The sequence below is a fragment of the Pipistrellus kuhlii genome, unplaced genomic scaffold (genome assembly GCF_014108245.1).
Source record: "Pipistrellus kuhlii isolate mPipKuh1 unplaced genomic scaffold, mPipKuh1.p scaffold_m20_p_10, whole genome shotgun sequence".
NCBI lineage: Eukaryota > Metazoa > Chordata > Mammalia > Chiroptera > Vespertilionidae > Pipistrellus > Pipistrellus kuhlii.
The window spans coordinates 34,477,321-34,496,939 of record NW_023425405.1 but is presented as its reverse complement, the minus strand read 5'-3'; positions in this window follow the sequence as shown (position 1 = coordinate 34,496,939).

Below are 19,619 nucleotides of genomic sequence, written 5' to 3'. Positions count from 1 at the left end.
GTCTCTAATTGGTGAGGTTAGTTTGGTCATTTAATTAAGGTGAAGTTCATTAGATTTCCTCACAAAAATACCTTTTCCTTTTTTAAATTAATAAGTAATCAGTAGAGTAATACCTTCAGACTGTGTGAAATTCTCTTCTTCAACAATCTTTCACCCACGTTTTAGCATCTGTTCTTGATTCTTACCTGAGTCAGTTATTTCTATGGTGGTTTGCTAATGGTGGTTTTCTAATTCTATTGACTCTCCTACATTTATTAACTAGAATTCTTCTGTAAAGAAGACCTTTTTTCCCCCTCCACCTCACCTAAAAATATTACAATATTTACTTATAACATACATTCATATGCATAAGCAAATACATGTAAGAAATATTTTTATCTGTTTGGACTGATGGGTTTTCAAAAGTTCATTGAGTTATAACTTACTTCTGCCATTCTTCCTTTTAAGCTCAAATTAGAATCAGTTTAATTTGGATCCATACTTAGTTTTACTGCTGAGTTCTGTGTATTGTGCATCTAACCTGGACCAGAGCTCTACTGGGAAATGTAAGACCATGGCTCTTTGGAGTGTGAAGAGACCTCAAGCATTACCTTCTCATGGACAGTAGGCACTACCTGTAAAATGTATTGTGTCCATCTGTGGAAAGTGTCCATACTATGCATTTGCTTTCTTAAGAATGCCTATCTTCCCAATCATGATGCCCTTATGCAAGGATTCATCACACATCTTCTGCCACCTGGTGGTAGGTGACTGAGTCAACAAGAAGAGATCAGGCAAAAAACAAACAAACAAACAAACAAATAAACAAACAAAAAAACACAACTCTTAGATATTTGGAGACTAAAGCAGGACCTGTGCTAAATTAAACCTCAAGGAGCTCTGGGAGGCAGACACTATTATCCTAATTTTACAGATTAAAAAAAAAAGAGAGTTAAACATTTTGTCAAGGTCATGCAGTTTGTAATGGTGGAGCCAAATCCAAATCTGATTTAACTAACTTTGAAGCCTATGTTAGTGTGTTTGTGTGCATGTGTTTGTGTGTGTGTTTATGTGTGTGTGTGTGTGTGTGTGTGTGAGTATGTGTGTGAGAGAGAGAGAAAGAAAACTATTTACAATGTAATGAAATTATTGTTTAAATTACATTTAATGGACGATGAAGAAACTGAAGTTAAAGTACCTTGGGATAACTTGAATATGGTATAACTACATTTAAGTTAAGTATTTTTATGATATTCTTTTCTTCCCTATATTGGCTTGAAAACCATATCTCATTTTTAAAATACACTGATTTGGGAAAAACATGCATTCATAACTTACCATTGTTTACTTAAAATCAATCCTACATAATAAAAGGCTAACATGCAAATTGACCCTACAGTGAAACTATTGGTGCTATGATGTATACTGACCACCAGGGGGCAGATGCTCAATGCAGGAGCTTCCCCCTGGTGGTCAGTGTGCTCCCATGACGGGGAGCGCTGCTCAGCTAGAAGCCGGGCTGAGGGCTGGCGAGTGCAGTGGTGGTGTATGGTGGCAGCACTAAGGATGCTGGACTGATAGCTTATGTGGGGAGTGGGCCTAAACCAGCAGTTGAACATCCTCTGAGGGCTCCCAGACTGCAAAAGGGCACAGGCTGGGCTGAGAGACCATCCTCCCCCTGCTGAGTGCAGGAATGTCATGCACTGGGCCTCTAGTAGTATATAATTCCCCATATAATGGAATAATTAGCCTTTGGACTATATTTGTCATATCTTTTATTTATACACATGTTATCAACCCCATGGTATACTGTCACTAGTTTTGTTTAAATAATACATTTTATTTTTAAAAGATCTAAAAAATAAGAATAAAGTCTCATATCTTTATCTATGTAGCTACCTTTTCTAGGACTCTACATTCCTTTGTATAGATCCATATTTCCATCTCATCATTTTGTTCTGCCTGAAGGATTTCTTTGAACATATCTTTGTAGTGCACATCTTCCAGTGGTAAATTCTTTTAGCTTTTGCATGTCTCATGGATTTCCAAAAACCCTCACATTATTTGCGTTGGCTGGGTGGCTCAGTTGGTTGGAGTGTTATCCCATCCGATGCTTCTCTTTCACAACAATATTTCTCTCTCCCTTCCCCTCTCTCTAAAAATCAATGAACACACCCTTGGGTGAGAATTTATAAAACACATTATTTTGCCTTCAGCGTTTGCAAAATATTTTTTCTAGATATAGAATTCTAGGTCAATAGATTGGTTGTTTATTCTTTTAGTATTTTAAAGATGTTGCTTCTTTGTTTTAGTTGCTAAATTTTCCCTTATCTATACTTATTTATTTTAATGTAATTGTTCTCCCCAATTGCACCCACCTTCCCCTGGCTGCTTTTAAGATTTTCTCTTCTTCACTGGTTTTGACCAATTCGCTCAGACACTCTTGGCACCAGTGGCACCTTTCCATCTCCATGGCTCTACCTTACATCTCTGGCTCTCTACCTTCCATTTCTGGCTCTACCTTACATCTCAAATTTCTCCCTCACACAGGTACTCTGATCCAACCAGTCTGGCGCCCTTTGTGCTCCTATGTTCCGGGCTCTTACAAATGAAGTGCCCTGTGCCTGGATACCTTTTCATTCTCATCTCTGCCTACAAAGTCCTACCCAGGTTTTAGGGCCTGAGTAAAAATGTATCTCTTCTGTGAAGTTGGCACACATGTTTCTGATTAAATAAACCCCTCTCTTGCTTGTGTTTGTGCAACACTTTCTACAGTCACAATCCGCTTTGTATCCCTCCTCCCTACTAGGTCCCAAGCTCCTGGGAAATCAGTGTCTTGTGAGCCTTCCTATCCATCTCCCACAGTGCCCAGCATCACACCCCGTTCCAGGAAAATGCTGAGAGATGCTGATTGGACAGAGTGAAAAGCAGGATGTGATGTCAACCAAAACTAATGTTCCCCTTTCTATCCCTCATCCGCGTGAAATCATATGGTTCTTGACTTTTTCTCTCTGACTTACTTTGCTTAGTGTGATATTCTCAAGATCCATCCATGTTGCTGCAAATGTCAGTATTTCATCTTTTCTTGTGTCTGAGTAGTATTCCATTGTACATATGCACAATATCTCCGTTATCCAATCATCTACCATAGAACACTAGACTGAAAGCAACAAATAAAAACAAACGAACAAAAACTTATAGACACAGATAACAGTATGAGTGTGGTGATTTGATTTCCAAAGAGAAAAGAGGGTGGGGGGAGTGTAAAGGATAAAGGGGGTCAAATATATGGTGATGGAAGGAGAATTGACTTTGTGTTGTGGTTACACAATACAGTATACAGATGACATATCATAGAACTGGTTAAATATACTGTACCCTTGAAACCTGTATACTTTTATTAACCAGTGTCACCCCAATACATTTTTAAAAAGGCTATAGTGAATAGACAATGGTAAAAAAAAAAATAACTTTACCCTGAATGAATTTAGAATAATAGACTATTCTCAAAACTATTTGATTATAAGGCTGAGATAATTCATAACCTAGATGTGCATGTGAGTGGCCTTTTTAAAAAAAGATATAATTTCTTCAAACAGTTAATTTTTAAATACATCTATAATATCTTTCGACAGTCTGGATTTTCTTAAAGATAATATTATATGCACCAACTAGGCAGGAAGGAAGGTTGGAATTATCCTTATAAAATACATTCTGGTTTCCAGCTTCCAGAAAGGTATCTTAAATGACAGGTGTTGAGTGTGCCCAGAATGTGCCACTGCAGGTGGCCTCTTTCACAGTGTCCTAGCCTGGCTTTGCCCCGAGACCACAACCTTTGTGGGAAAGCACAAGGGCTGGTGCGGCCGGGTGGTGTACAGGGGCTGCTGCTATGAGAGAGCCTTCCAAGAGAATGTGCATCTTCATCAAAATTCTAAATGCGTCCCAACTGTCACTCAAAGAGTTAACATCTGTGAAGAATAAAAAATGCAATGGAGAGGTTTCAGGCAAAGCATGGGGAGACTGATAAAATTATCAGCGAATTAAATTCAGACAGATGGCTTTGGAAAGGAATGAAGTACACAAACCTTACGCCGAGTATAATGACTCTCAACTCACTCTGACAGGGGCTTTGTCAACAGGGTAAGCCTTTTTTTTTTTTTTTTTTTTTTTTTTTTTTTTTTTTTTTTAAATTGGGATTTTAAAGCAGTTGGAAATCAAATTCTTCTTCTCGGAAGGCACTGTTTAGTCCTTAAAGCAACAAACGCGGCCATAGCACCTAAAGCCACCTGGACAGCCTATGACTCTAAAGTGCCCAGGGTAGGTGCCTAGGTGGGTAGTAGGCACAGGGTAGGCATGGAGCATGCTGCTCCCCCTCGCTGACCCCCGATTCACTGCCCACATCCATTGCCCCTTGGCAGTGGAGATATTTCTACCGAACACAGGCCAGTCATTAGCTCTGCTCATAACAGCAGGATGGCAAGGGAAGCTTTCAGCCACTGAACAGACACACACTGGGCACACACAGACACAGAATAAAGGCACCGACAGACTGATTCCTGCTTTTTAAATTTCCGTGTTTATCGTGTTGGTTTCATTAAAAATTAGAGCTCCTCCCTTTTCTTCCCTAAACATAGAAAGTGTCCTCATTAATAGTACCCTTTCACAAATAGACAAAAATGATGAGAACGTAAGGTGCTGTTTCTCATTTGGGGGGTCTCTTTTTTTCCTATGTTTCCTATGTCATCTTCACTTATTTGGCTTCAGGGACCCCAAGTGACAGGCCCCTGCGTATTCACGCTTGGACGCGGCTGGCCAGGCTTTGGCTTAGCGATGGACTTTGCCTTTGTTCCAGACCAGATGTTCTGTTTCTCCCTGGAAACGGTCTGCATTGTGGTACCTTATTATACGCGCTTTCTGGAACGGGTGCCAGAGTAGCCTCCGAATCAGCCAAGAGCAGCGCTGAATCAATGAGACAGCTGGCGGCCTCCCTGGGGAGGGAGCGTTTTCTACCTTTTTTGATTCATGTGGTCTCCGCTAGTTCAGATCCAGGATGCCATGAATGATTTTTCTTAGCGACAGGTGAGAACAAAAAGGCTTTGTAAACCTAATTCAATAGGAGCTGGAGACTCGGTGTGCTATTGATTAAAAGGAGGAGACGACGGAGAGGAAGTGTACACACAGTCCGGTTGCATTTCCCCCATAATCGACTTCTGTGCTTCTGCCTGTGTTCGGAGGTGTCAGGTTTGCCAGGAGGGAAAGCTTGGGAATCAAGAGTATTGTGTTATTGACCTTGGATTAGGATTTTCATCATGTCTCCGAGATTGCATGTTATCTACAAACACAAGAAGGTTGCTCCTTTTTAATTTTTAATTTTTATTTTTTAGCTACACAATTCACTGATCTATGGCTAACCTTGCCAAAAATTCAAGGTCATTTTAATGGGTTTATTCATCTCACCTACACTTTAATGCTTGGGGTGTGTTTATTTATTTATTGGGGCTGTGGATGTGGTTAAAAAATCATCCATGTTTACACTCAAGCAAAGGACTGCAACTCAGTTTGGGCCCTTGCCCTAGGCCATACATGTGTCAGCACACTTTGATTTGGCAAGGATGCTGGACTAGAGCTCCCCGTCTCCCACTGCTCTGTGAACACCAGCCAATTTTTGAGCCACTGTAGTTAGAAGACCATTATAAGGTGAGATGGCACAACCTGGGAGCTCCAGTCCTGGGGTGACTGAGAGGCAAAAATGTGACAGTAACAGAAGTCAGGGACCCTGCAGCGCATCATCCCCATCAATCATGGCAGACGTATTGGCAACATGATGGATGATACCCAACCACTGACCTTGGTGGGTAAGCCTTTGTCACATAAGCAACAGAAGACGTCAAAGCAGTGGGTCTACCCATGATCATAGGGGAGTGATAAGCTGTGACAGCAGCCGAGGGGAAATAAACACTAGTGTCAAATGTTATTTATATTTCTGAGCCAGGAAGAGCAGGTATCTTACTATTCAACCTTTGAGTGAGATGGGGTTTTTCAGGAAGGGAATAAAAGAAATGTCATCATTGCATGACTGTAGCAGTATGAGTGTTTCTCTTTTAACTAAGGTATAACTTAGGGAGTAGTGAGTCTGAGGAGTAGACACTCTCATAAGGGTTAAAACGTATAGATATTTTTTTTTAAACCTGTAAATAAAAATTAGTCTAACCTCTGAGCAAATCCCATACAAACTAAGATTTTTAACTCCATTTGCAAGGCATGGGCTCACCTACACATAGTTTACCCAGTTGGTGACAGATGGCTTGGTTTGGGCACAGAATTAATGTAGTCTGGGATTCCTGGTGATTTTCCCATTTTGGTCTTAGAACTTGTCTCTCAAGCTATCTCCCAAAGCTTCACAGATACAAATGATTTATCCCATGTTCCCTTTCTGAGTTTAAATATTACTCAATTGGTCATAACAAATAAGGAGAAATTCTCAGTAAAATATCTCGATAACTTTCAGTGGGACGTGTTGAGGGCTGGATGACTGCAGAGGATCAGGGAAACAGAGTCAAGATAATGATCAACTTGCTTTTCATAAAAAAATGAAGTTCGAAGAAGTGAAGCAAGATCTGTTCATCTGTTGCCCGAATGGCTTTCTGCCCAAAGTGGTAAGGAATATGGTCAGCTTTATCAGTGAAGAGGTTAGTAGCCCTGACCATACCCATAAGCCAGTGGGATCACTGAAAATGCTGTCTCGTTTCTTCTGGAATCCATATTTAAGAAGCAAGAGACCCCTTCTGGGCCAAAATATTCACATTGGAATCCTAAGACATCCTGTCAAGGTGAGCCAATCAGGTGCATTTACAATGAGGCCTCAACCCCTTATTTTTCCAATCCAGCCAATTCAAGTTGGTAGGTATTTTTCTCCCAAATAGCTTCTGTGTGCTTACCACTGTGCCAGCCATAGATGAAGAGCTTGTTTTAAGGTAAATGAAGGAGATATTATTTATCATGGTAGTCTTCATAAACTTGAAGAATATCAAGAGATGAATTTAAATCGATAATGCTGACAGGGCCAGGAAGAATAGGGGGTAAGGAGTGATATTCCATACATACTAGCTTTATTACAGAAAGGAGATCAGAGGTATTTCAAAGGCAGCCTTCCCTCTTGAGGTCAGGGAGGATGAACATTTCTTCCCAGGATGACATAAGCCACTTTCCTGATCCAGCAAGACCTTCTTATGTTCTCTAGTTCTTGTGATGGGAGTAGACACTGAGAGGCCAACACATCTGGGTGTGCTGCGTGCTGCGTTTGGCTGTGGGGACTGGTGTTGAGAGAGAGAGAGAGAGAGAGAGAGAGAGAGAGAGAGAGAGAGAGAAAGAGAGAGAGAGAGGGGATACAGTGTAAGCTCAGCTGGTATTCCGGATGCATTTCTTTTCCTTTCTGGATGGATGCCTTAGATGCTCTATTGGAAACTGAATTAGTTCTCTTGGCAATCACTCCCATTCCTCTGGACTCAGGGATGTGCAAGACATTCCTCTTTGGGCCCAGGTATCATTTTGAGATCTCATTGTGATAACTCTATGCGTGTGTGTGTGCCGGGAGGGCAAAGTTGCGAAGCAATTACTCAGCAGGGCTGGGAAAAGAAGCAATTACCAGAACACGTTTTAGTCCCGCTTGTCAGAGTGAGTTTCCCTGGGGCCGAGGGAAGTATTAACCTGGGCAGTGTCCCTTTTGGGAGGCTTAATCTAGGTTTTTTTTTCTTTTTTTTTTTCTTCCCTTTAATTGTGTGAGGCCAGTATTTTAACTACAATAAAGGTTCTTTAAACAGCTCTTTATTATGAAGCAGGGCATTATGAATACATTGAAAGCTGCATAATTTATGGGAAAACTGCACGATGGACTTTTTCTTCACAAAGAACATTAGGGTTGCATTGGCACAAGCCAAATACCTTTTAAATGAATAGTCACTAATCAGTAGCAGCTACAGTAAGTGCTCACGTGTTGTGGTTTTTTTTTTCCTTCCCTTTTCTGTGCCATGAGTGCATAAATTAAGCATCTGATTCTGATTGCTGTCATGAATGCATATGCCTATTGCTACCCACCCCCCACTGCTCAGAGCTCCTGCATCAGCTCAGGTTCAGTTTAGAGATTATGAAAAATGGAAGGGAAGTCTCTTTAATACGTTCAATTTTCACCCAGTTTACATGCAGGGTAAAAAATACTAACAATATATTTCACTTTTGTTTTTGGATCTAGGACACATTTTAGGTTTGAAGACATTAGTTTTATAATCTAGAATGTAAGAAAAATAGTTTAGACCAAGCCATTGCCAAGGTTTATTTTTTTGTTTGTTTTTTTTCTTCTTAGCAAAGCTTTTTAAAAATTGTAGGCTTTCAAATTGCTCATTCCCCTATGATTTTGCACATACTATTTTCATCACTTGGAATGTATTCCTTTCCCCCCCCTATCCTTTGCTTCTTAATATTTTAAATTCAAACAGAAACCCAAATGAAATACTTCAGGAAATTATTTTTTTCTAATCCCATCCATAGGCAGATCCTGCTCACTCCCCTACTTAGTGGTTTCTTTGCCTCTGTGAAGTTAATGTGAAGGCATAGTTATTAATTTATTTATAACAAAGATGCTTTCTAAAAGTTTATGAGTATTTTTAAAAATCCAGACATATTTTCTAATTGGAACAATATCACATATGGTAGTTATGGCTCCAGGCCAAGCCACAAATTTATTTAACTCAAAAAGTATGGGTTAAGTGAAAATATTTAAGTTTTAAAAGTAGCATAAAAAATAATAGTGTAATATTGACAATAGTATAAAATATTAGAGCTTTATGTATGATTTAAATCCTTGGCAAGTATTAGTTAATTGACTTCGGACAGTATTTCTGTAAAGTAGGTACTATGGTTCTACTGATTTTATAGAGGAGGAAATTAAGGCACAAGGCAGTTCAGGTAATTTTTCAAGTTTGCTTAGCTAATATGTGGTAGAGCTGAAATTAGAGTCCAAGGAGTTAAAGAACAACAACAAAAACAATCCTGTGATTTCAACTGCAATGCTAATTTTATTTGAGTTTTGTGTGTGTTTTGTTGTTGTTGTTGTTGTTGTGTATGTGTGTGTGTGTTTTACTTTGGTAATTGAGGTATAGAAGAAAGGAAACTTAGAAGACAACTTTAGGAAATATATTCAGAAGATAACTTTGGTACATTGTTAGGTGCTTTAGATATTGGCAAAATGATTCCATTGGGCTAGCCAGTTACTATGTTCTTAACAAGGTTTTTGACTTACAAAAGCAACAGAGAGAAAAGGCTGTACAGAACTCGGAAGAAAACAAGTGAAAATTTTCTATATGAATTTTGTAAGAATTCAAAAAAGATGGAGAATAAGAAGGGAATTAAAGAGGATTTATAAGAAACAGATTTAAAAAATGTTTTTATTGATTTGAGAGAGAAAGAGAGAGAGGGAGATAGAAACACCAATGATGAGAGAAAAAATCCTGCAAGCCCCCTCCTGGGGATTGAGCCTGCAACCAGGGTATGTGCCCTGACCGGGAATCAAAGGTTGACCTCCTGATTCATGGGTCGACACTCAACCACATTGGCTGGGTTTTAGATTTTTTTAAAAACCTAAACAATGAGCATTAAAAGAGGAAAATATGGAATTGTAGCATATGTCCAAGTTCCCTTATAACTGATCCAAGAAAGAAGGGGGAGGGAGGGAGAGAGGTCTTCATAAATGTGGGATCTGATTGTTTCCTCAAAGGCCCACAAGGTGGCAGTGTTGTCTGAGACAGCTTTGTAATGGCAGCTGCTTAGCCAGCACCTAGGGTTTGTAGAAGTGAAGGGATAAATGTAGGGATAAAATGTAGGGGATGTTTACTCATCAACTGTTACAACTTGGAGAAGGCCTTATTGATGAAGGTTATTTGTTGTTATGGTTAAGCTTTTTTAGTTCATTTATGTTTTCCTTTAACTCAGTAATTTATAGTATTTTAGGGACTGAGAATATTATATCTTTCCACAGCTCCTGCAGCTGCTTTTCTCATATTTGGAGAAACAGAGGAAGTCATTCCTACAGAGTACAAGAGTTAAACCTGGCCATGGGAGAAGCACCTTCCTGATCAAGGCATTTCTTTACCCAGGTAAGTTACTTAACTGGTTGTGATCTGAACATCATATTCACCCAATGGGTATTGTGGCATAAATGCCACCCAGCACTTGGAACCTTGATTTTTCACATAAGACATTTTGTAGTTTAAGTCTGGAAAGGACCCGTTGCATCATCCCATCAGCTGAGAACAGTGACTTTTGCTGCTTTCCTTTATACTTTGCTGTCCTTTCCCCGAGGAGGGAGCAACACGGAATGGAGGAAACCCAAGCGGTGATTTGAGTAGAATGTAAACACGGTGGTGGAGAAATGAAATGTTTAGCTTTGCATTAGGTAAGCAGATTTTCAGCAAGTCGGGCTCAGCAGATCGGTGTGATGTTCTGGGAAGCCACTTCCCTTCTGCAGCCCACTCATTAATTTTCGGAAGCCTGACAGAATGGCTAAAAGAATGATCAATTTCAAGTGTCACTCCTGGCGCATTTTTCGCCTTATGTAAAAGGAGTTCCTGACAAGGACTCTTCGTGCCCTCAAAATGTCTCCTAGCGTTAAATATTGGGAAGAAGTTGAAATAATGAAACGGCCCTTTTTCTGTCACCAGAGTGATCGGATTAGGAGACGTTGTGATTAGGGTCTATTACTGACGTTTACGGATTGGGTGGTGGTAGTGGTGGGGGAGGATGGGGTCAGCCAAAGCACTCAAGCCAGCAAAACCTTCAGAGAAATAAACACATTCCTGGGGAACTACTTTTCCTTAGTGGAACTGTGTGGAACAAATGGGATACTGCTACTCATTTCCAAGTGATTCCATGACGTTGTTGCCTAGTAGGTACAGTCCTAACTCCCTTCTCCCACTCCCTATCCATTTTTATTCTAACGTGTTGCTTGAATCTGGGTAGATGCCTGGTGTCACTGAGCTGCCGCTGAGAGGGCTGTGGGTGGCTCTCTACCAGAAGGACAGAGTGTCTTTCCCTCCTCGTGTCTCCTCTATCTCCTCCTCACTCTCTCATTTCCCCCCGTCTTCCCTGGATGCCACCTCCACCCCTCCCCCTGCCTTTTACTTTCATAATACCTTCTACCCTTAAATCTTGATGCCAAATCATAGGCAATACGTAGCCATCTTGATGTCTGTTGGTACCAAAACATTTGCTAATGTTGGCCTTAATTTATTTTATATCCAAGTAATTGGTGAACTTGGTCTTAGCTCCCTGTATATCCTAACAGTTGGTGAACTGATCATATTCCCAGTGCACTTGGTGAGAAAAGGGGGCAAGGTCATTGCAGAATCCAGTTACAGTATGTCTACCACAGGATGTGGAAAAGATATATTCTGAAGGTCAGACAAACACTGTATGGCACTGCAGAGGATACACAGTGGCAGGTGTAGGTGCCTGCTTACTGGGGCCAGGCAGGTAAAGGAAACAAATGGCTCAGGTCTCCTAAAGATGGAGAAGAATGGGAGATCTGCTAGTCCCGTGGTCGGCAAACTGTGGCTCAAGAGTATGGCCCCTTGAGTATGGCTCTTCCACCAAATACCACAACCTGGGCGAGTCTATTTGGAAGTGGTATTAGAAGTTTAAGTTTAAAAAACGAGGCTCTCAAAAGACATTTCAATCGTTGTACTGTTGATATTTGGCTCTGTTGACTAATGAGTGTGCTGACTACTGTGCTAGTCCATCCAAAGGGGCAGTCCTTCTGTCCTTCAGAACATGTGAATTCACTTGGTTTGATACTAACTAGTCAAAAAAAGCATACATTGTCTTGGCAAAGGAAAAAAGAAAAGGAAGGAAGGGAGGGAAGGAAGGAGGAAAAAAGGAAGGAAGAAAGGAAAGAAGGAAGGGAGGAAGAAAGGAAGGAAGGAAGGAAGGAAGGAAGGAAGTGAAAGGAAAGAAAAAGAAAACTAAAGGAGAGAAAAGAGAAAGAGAAAAACAAAAACTAACTCTCTGCAGACCTGGTGTACTCCCAGCTGCTTGTCTGTGAGTCCTACCAAAAACACTATAAATTCTGGAGTCAGAGAATTGTAATTTTGTTACACCTGGGAATCTGAATGTTACCCCAGTGTTCTGAGGGAAGTTTGAGTGCACACACTTTTCTGGATGAATGTTCATCCACTCCTTTAAAACTCTTAACTCCTCAGAATGCGAAATTCTGGACTAAGATGGGAAGCAATAAACTAATTAAACATCACCTACTGCTAAAACACAATGAACTATTAAGTTATAAACTAATTGGATTGGATCCAATGCAACTGGAACCAGAGTCACATTCTAATTGCTCTTTTACTTTAGAAAATATCAGAGATCACGGGATGATATTTTTTGGTGACAGTTCTTAACTAGCCGTGCAAGTCTTCCGTAGAAGCCTTCATTAGAGCAGTGGCATTTGAAAGAATTAAGGCCAGGTTCATGTAATTGACTTAGGTAGGAGAGGAAGAGAATCTGTACAGGACTTTTAAAAACACAGCCTTCATTTCACACACACTAATCCTAATAATCTCATAGTATGTTTTAAAAAATATTTTCCCCCCTTAGAATATCCTTTGAAAATGTACATTCTAAGGGGAGCTGTTTTTAAGCCTTTGCAGCACTTAGGAATTGTTTCCTTTGTCGTAATTGAACTGTCAGGCTGTGGATAATCACGCTGGCTGTGATGTCTATCGAGAGTTAGACACACACAGGGAAGGTTGGGAGACGCGTGTGACATGACACTCCCCCCACGGATGTAAAGGGAGAGACTAAACTGCGTGGGAGAGCGCGCGCAGCACTGGAACGAGGCGCTGAGGGCGCGCGGGCTCATGTCCATTCCCCCTGAATATGCTTTTCAGACAGTCGCCTCCAAGGAGGGCCTCAGATCTCGGGTGCCCGCCCTTTCATAATCTAAATTAAACCAGCCTCAAAGGAGCCAGTGAGTCATTTGTTTTCCTCATCAGTGAGTGCCCTCTAACAGCTACCCTGGGCCTTGAAAGTGTGGGGCCCTCTGAGCTTTTCTGGGAGTGGTGAGCACACCCAGGCCCCTCAGCTCCTCACAGTCCTGTCCTGGCAGGACACTAATCCCCACCCAGTGGGCTCTCAGCAAGGTTAAGTACTAGGACTCTGGGGCCCAAGTCTCAAGCTGATGGCTGGGTGGACCAGCCCCTGGGGGCTGGCTAGGAAGGGGTCTGAGCCGTGCCTCTGCGGGAGCCATTGGGGGTGGGGGCTGTGCAGAGCACCTCCACTTCCCCAGCTCTCTGCCGCTGCTGGCCAGGATCAATATACACCTCTCAGGGGGCGGCTTTTACCTTCTTGGACCCTGTCAGTCATGCATTCAGCTCTGAGAGCTCTCCATGTGTCTTCGCTGGGTGCTCATTTGCAGGTGTCAACAGTGTCAGTTCCTTTGCTCTGTCTTTTGCTGGCCTGGTGTCAAGTACCTCTCTCCTGCTCCCCTGCTCCTCCTGCTCATCTTCGCCCACGCTCATCTCCATTCTGTCTGGCCTCAGGGCCCAGCCCAGGGTGCCACTGCGATGCATGAGGGAAGAAGGGTGAGGAGAAAGAGGCTCTGGACGTGGACCCCTGTCAAAGATGACATCTCTATGAGGCAGTTTCTAGGCTTCACTACATGTTGTTGTTTTTTTCCCTGAACCCCTCCCACCTTACTTTCATCACTTCTCCGCATGCTCCCAAGTGAGATAACTATGAAGGGGGATTTTAAACAACTCCAGGATTTGAAAGATGAAGGTCAGAGACAATGCCAATGCAATGAATAGGAACTAAAAGAGATTGCAATTCAATTGTCACCAGTCCACCTCTGATAAAGAAACAATGGGCTCAGAAGAAACATCCATAGATTCCTTTCCTTAAAGGTTCTGTTCCAGAAACAATCCATTTTGTTTCCAGTATAGGAGTATTGCCTCTGAAGCCAAATGGCCCTGTCATAGGACTACACTTCTCTTCACATAGTTCATCGCTCTCTTTCTTACTAGCTGTAGAAACATACTTCCTACCTTAACGGCACCAAATTCACTGAAGCTGGATTTCTTCAACAGTAAAAATACCACACAACCCCAATATGTGTGACATACATCATATTTCAGCCCTGGACTTGTCTGTCTGTGAGCTGTGAGTCTGAACACACTTCCACACTACTCCATCATAATCTCTGTCATGCCTTTGCCTGGGCAGGTAATGTCTTATAGACATAAAGTCTGTAATTAATTTTATGACCTTGGCAGCCTTCTGCAGTTCTTTTTCTATTGTTTACAGAGCTAGCAAAATATTAACAATTTCTAACAATTGTTGTTCCTTAGTCTGCTAACCTCTTTCCAGTCTGTGGCACTTTGCAAACCTTTCCCTTTTCTTTTGAAATCTTTCTTTTAAGCTGAAATTGTATAATTAGATGGTCGCTAGCATACGTAGGTAAAATAAAAAAGAATTTCTCAAGATTTAACCCATGAATTCTATCTTTAGACAGCAACTTGCAAGGTGCCGGAGAATGCAAGGCTGCGCTTGGACTGCACTCCTCCCTCCCCCCCTACCCCAATAATTGAAGTAATAGTTCATGTGTGGACATGTTATCAATATATAGAGTTCTGTAATATAATAGTTCCAGTTTGCTCACATTTTTATCCACGTGGCCAGCCTCTGCGTTCCTTTCGGACTGCATCTGTAAGGATTGTCCAGGAGCTCGATGAGAATGTAATAACCTTCTCTCTCTAGAGGACAAGGAAGGACTGGCAGAGAAGGCTCTCCAGGGGTCTTTTAGCATCTCCCCACTTTTTTTCCCATCAGGCAGTGCATTTTACCGAAGTTTTAAGAGTAACAGAGAAAAGGCACAACGTTACCCATGTTACCCCTGTCAGGTATGTATGCCAACAGGCGAGTGCTTCACCCACGGAGAGGAACCCTCTTTGCTGATTGCAAAGAATTGCCTTTGAAAAGTTCCTGGTAGAAGGATTTTTATTACATGTTAGTCTGGAAACACAAGCATTCCTCTGGGTTCTCCTTTTTTTGTATGTGTGGAGCCAAAGACAGCCTGCAGACGTCAGCAGGCGTGTCTTCCCTTTGCTCTGTTATGGGTAAGTCCTAGCGGTTTCTTGTTACAAACGGTGCACTTGGCATCACCTTTACAAGCCGTGACAGAACTTTCCACTTAGTTGCGGGATATATTTCTGAAGACAAATTAAATCTTTTCCATTGAGAGCAGAGTGTTTTTTTTCCTCAGCCAGAGAAGATCTAGTTAGCTTATGTTATTAACAGACCCCCCGTATTATCACATAACTTTCTCCCTACTCATCTCCTGAAATGCTGCCCACATGACTGGGGACTGGGTATAATCCGGAAGCTGGTGTATGATTAAATAGCCTTATACTATGTTGGGGCAGCCTGGAGTCAGAATCTTCAGAAAAAATGTATAAAACGCTCACATATATGTTTTTTTTTTTTTAATTAAACAGTGCATGCACATTTTCCAGAATTTGGCACCCCACCCACTCCCTAAATGTCCACTAATTGTTCTGTTATAAATACATTAAATTTTCATAATTCATCAGAAATTCTAAATACACACACACTGAGTGCTAGAAAAAAAGATCCGTAATAGCCACAGAAGGAAAGGACAGCAAGATGGACACTGGGGAAGGGTGTCGGTTTGGCATTTGTTAGGAGCAAAGCAGAGAATTCACTTCCATTTGGAGCATCCGGGCTGAGGGTCCAGAGTTCTCCTTGTCCGTGTCCTTCCTCAGAGAAACTCCTGCAATGTGGCATGCAGCAGATATATATATATATTTTTTTATTGTGATATCACATAATTGTCCTCATCCCTCCATTCCCATCACAAACCCCTCCCCACATATGCCCCCACCCCCCTGTTGTCCATGGCCACTGGTTAGGCTTATACGCATGCACACAAGTCCTTTGGTTGATCTCTCCCTCTTACCCCCACCCTCCCTTACCTTCCCTCTGAGATTTGAGAATCTGATCGCTGCTTCTCTTTCTCTGGGTCTGTTTTTGTTCATCAGTTTATGTTGTTCATTATTTCCTCTAGATGTGTGAGATCATGTGATCCAAGAAATACCCTTGTAAGAACCGAAACTGAGACAAGCCATCATGTTTATGCTGAGAGGCAAATGAATCAGTCTTTAGTGACTTCCTTTTTGGACCAACAGTTCTTTTCAGTCCCAATTTCAGTGTCAAATAGTTCCTTATGTATACATGTCAGCCATGATATTTCAGATCTGGTTGGTGGACAAATTGTGGTGATGCAGGTCTGATCGTCTCTGGTTTGGTCCTGGGCATCCTTCAGCGACATGCAGCTGTTGTCTGCTAGTATGGAGAGGCGTCGTACTAATATATATAATTGATTTTTTACAGAGAGGAAGGGAGAGGGAGGGAGAGTCAGAAACATTGATGTGAGAGAAACACCAATCAGCTGCCTCCTGCATACTCCCTACTTACTGGGGATGTGGCCACAACCAAGGTACATGCCCTTGACCGGAGTCAAACCTGGGACTCTTCAGTCTGCAGGCCTACGCTCTATCCACTGAACCAAACCAGCCAGGGCATTTTCTTCCACCTCTTGCATCTCTGCCTGGTGGACTGGTGGGAGGTCCAGCTCTGTCTCCTTCTCTTTGTTGAGGAACATCTGCCTCATCTCTTCCTCCTTCCTGGGCAGCTTCCTCAGAAGCCTGGTTCTCTTGGCCTCCTCTGTCTCCTACAGGCTGAATGGCTGGCTGTGGGTATCCATGGCCGACCTGGAAGCCCAGCTCCTCCAATTTGCAGCGTTAGTAGCGCATAGTGCCGACTGTGGGTCAGCTCACCAAGGTCCTCCTTGCTCACCCAGGTCAGCATCTACCCGAGCTTCTTTCCTCCAACATCTTCATCCCCCAGACCGCCCACCACGGCCCAGCTCCTCAGTGTTTCCAAGAAAACGTTTAAAAGTCCCTATGATTATCTAATTATTTTTCTTGCTGATGACTACCCCTTCTTCCCGGAAAAAATTAAACACGTGTCCCATTGTGGGAGGTTCTCCTACACTTCATTGCCGACCTTCCAAACTTGTTTGTGTCTGCAGTGTCTCTGGGGAGTGCCCATTTTCCCTTCTCTGCCTCCTGACATGATGCAGAGAGCCCTGTGTGTGATCACAGCGCTGACTGGCCCCTGGGCCTCAGGACAACATGCTCCCTGTATGATACTTGTAAGCCCTTGGACATCATTATCACTGTAAGGTAGTTGGGCATGATACGGTTTGCTGTTTGCAGTTCAATAAAAGCACTGCAGCCTTTCCACACGCATGACCCATGGATCACCTGTACCACCAGTCCTATGCGTGCCTGTGAAGTGCACATCCATTTGGCTCCTGTCAAACCTGTGACAAAGTCAGAATCACGGGAGTCACGAAGAAATAGTTGCATGTCTGAGTGGTCTTCATTCTTCTCACATTCTTGATGGAAAGTTTTTTTTTTTTAAATGTATAACTGAAAAATGAAAATAATGTTTATTTAGAAATGGAAGAACATGTTTGATGGCACCAGCCTCCCTTCTGTCCCTTCAGTGGATAGTTGTGAGATTCCTAAGGCTACTCAGAAGATTGCAGCAGAATCAGGCAAACATTTATAGTTGGTTTATATCACTAAACAAATGATTGGATGAATAAATAAATGGAGGACAAGTTTCCTCTCTATAATTACTGGGCTATGAGTGAAGCCAAGAAGCCACAGTAATAACTGCTGCAGGTAAGATCCACTGGCTGATGCTAAAATTGGTGGGCAAAATTCTGGGATATAGGCAGATGTGGGATCAACAGAACATGTGCTTGGACCACAGAGACTCGGAGAGAGGAAAAGACTGGGTTTCTTATCTTGTCTGTGTTGTTGTTATTGTTTTTAAAAAATATATTTTTATTGATTCCAGAGAGGAAGGAAGAGGGAGAGAGACATAGAAACATCAATGATGAGAGAGAATCATTGATCAGCTGCCTCCTGCATGCCCCACACTGAGGATTGAGCCCACAACCTGGGCATGTGCCCTCACCAGGAATCAAACTGTAACTTCTTGGTTCATAGGTGCATGCTCAACCAATGGCAGCTGGACTCTTCTCTGATTTTTAACTTGTCTTGGGTCTTGAATCCTTTTGAGAATTTGATTAATGTTATGAACTTCCCCACAAAAAATAATGCACATAATTGTGTACTTTCTAAACCTGGGGCACAATTTGACGACCCAATTAGGAAGCCATGGTATAGAGGAATTGATAAAAATGTCAATCAGTATGTGTGAGCCTTTCAAAACTTCCCTGCACCCATGGAAAAGCTCAGCCAAGTGGTAAAACAGAACTGATATGATATGAGTGAAGCCATGCTCATGATGAGGTATGTCAACTCGGCATTTCATTAGTACACTGGCCACCCTGCTCCTCCCCTTGCTCCTCCATCACTCCCAACCATCATCCATCTCAGCCTCCCTTCTTCCCTCTGCCACACCCACCCCCTGTCCAAGGTCTGAAAAACACTTTTGGATTTTCTGTGTGAACTAAATGTTAGCTAAATCACTTAATCTGTTAACCTGCTTTTGGAATGAAATACAATGCTAGTCTATAAGGTGCCTGTATACATTTTTAAAAGACTCCCTCTCAGGGCACATGAATTAGAAAAGGCCCCTCTAGGAATCTGCAAATCCTCAAGGAGGGTTTTGGAAATTTCTTTCAGCTTTGGCCTATGCACTCCTTCAGGTTATCCTTTTGACATGCTCCTTTCTTCCCTCCCTCTCCCCCTCCCTCCCTCCTTCTGTCCTTCCTTTTCCTCCTCCCTCCTTTCTCTCCTCTAATTTTTCACTTCCTTATTTGCTGCCATTATAAATTATTCCAGACTCATCTCACCTGGTATTTTCTCTTTACTATCCCTAAAAGAATTAATTTCTTAAAGGAGCCTTGGTTCCTTTTATTGGAGAATAGTCTTTAGAAACCAAAATCTGGGTGCTAGCTAAATGAATAAGTTTTAAGAAAGAGTAAATATGGCCCTGGGTGGCATTGGTCAGTGGTTAGAGCACATGTGTCAAACACAAGGCCCGCGGGCCAAATCCGTCCCGCCAGGCCTTGCAATGTGGCCCGCACCGCGCTGTCATCACTGCACTCTGCTGCGTTTCCATCACAATGACAGTTTATGACTGTTCAGTAAACCATTCGGCCCGCGATTTAGGCTGGATTTTAGATTTTGGCCCCTTCTCTGATTGAGTTCGACACCCCTAGGTTAGAGCATCAGTCTGAGCACCAAAAAGTCATGGGTTTGATTTCCAGTCAAGGGCACATACCTGGATTGTGGATTCACTTCCTGCATCTGGTCAGGGGTCAGGGTGTGTGCAGGAGGTAGCCAGAAGAGGAGTCTCTCTCACATCAATGTTTTTCTATTATCTATTGTATCTATCTATCTATCTATCTATCTATCTATCTATCTATCTATCTATCTATCATCTATCTCCCTCCCTCCCTTTCATTCTCTTCGGGAAAAAAATAAAAGAGTATATGTGGAAGCTGAGGATCTGGAAATGGATTCCACTAAAGC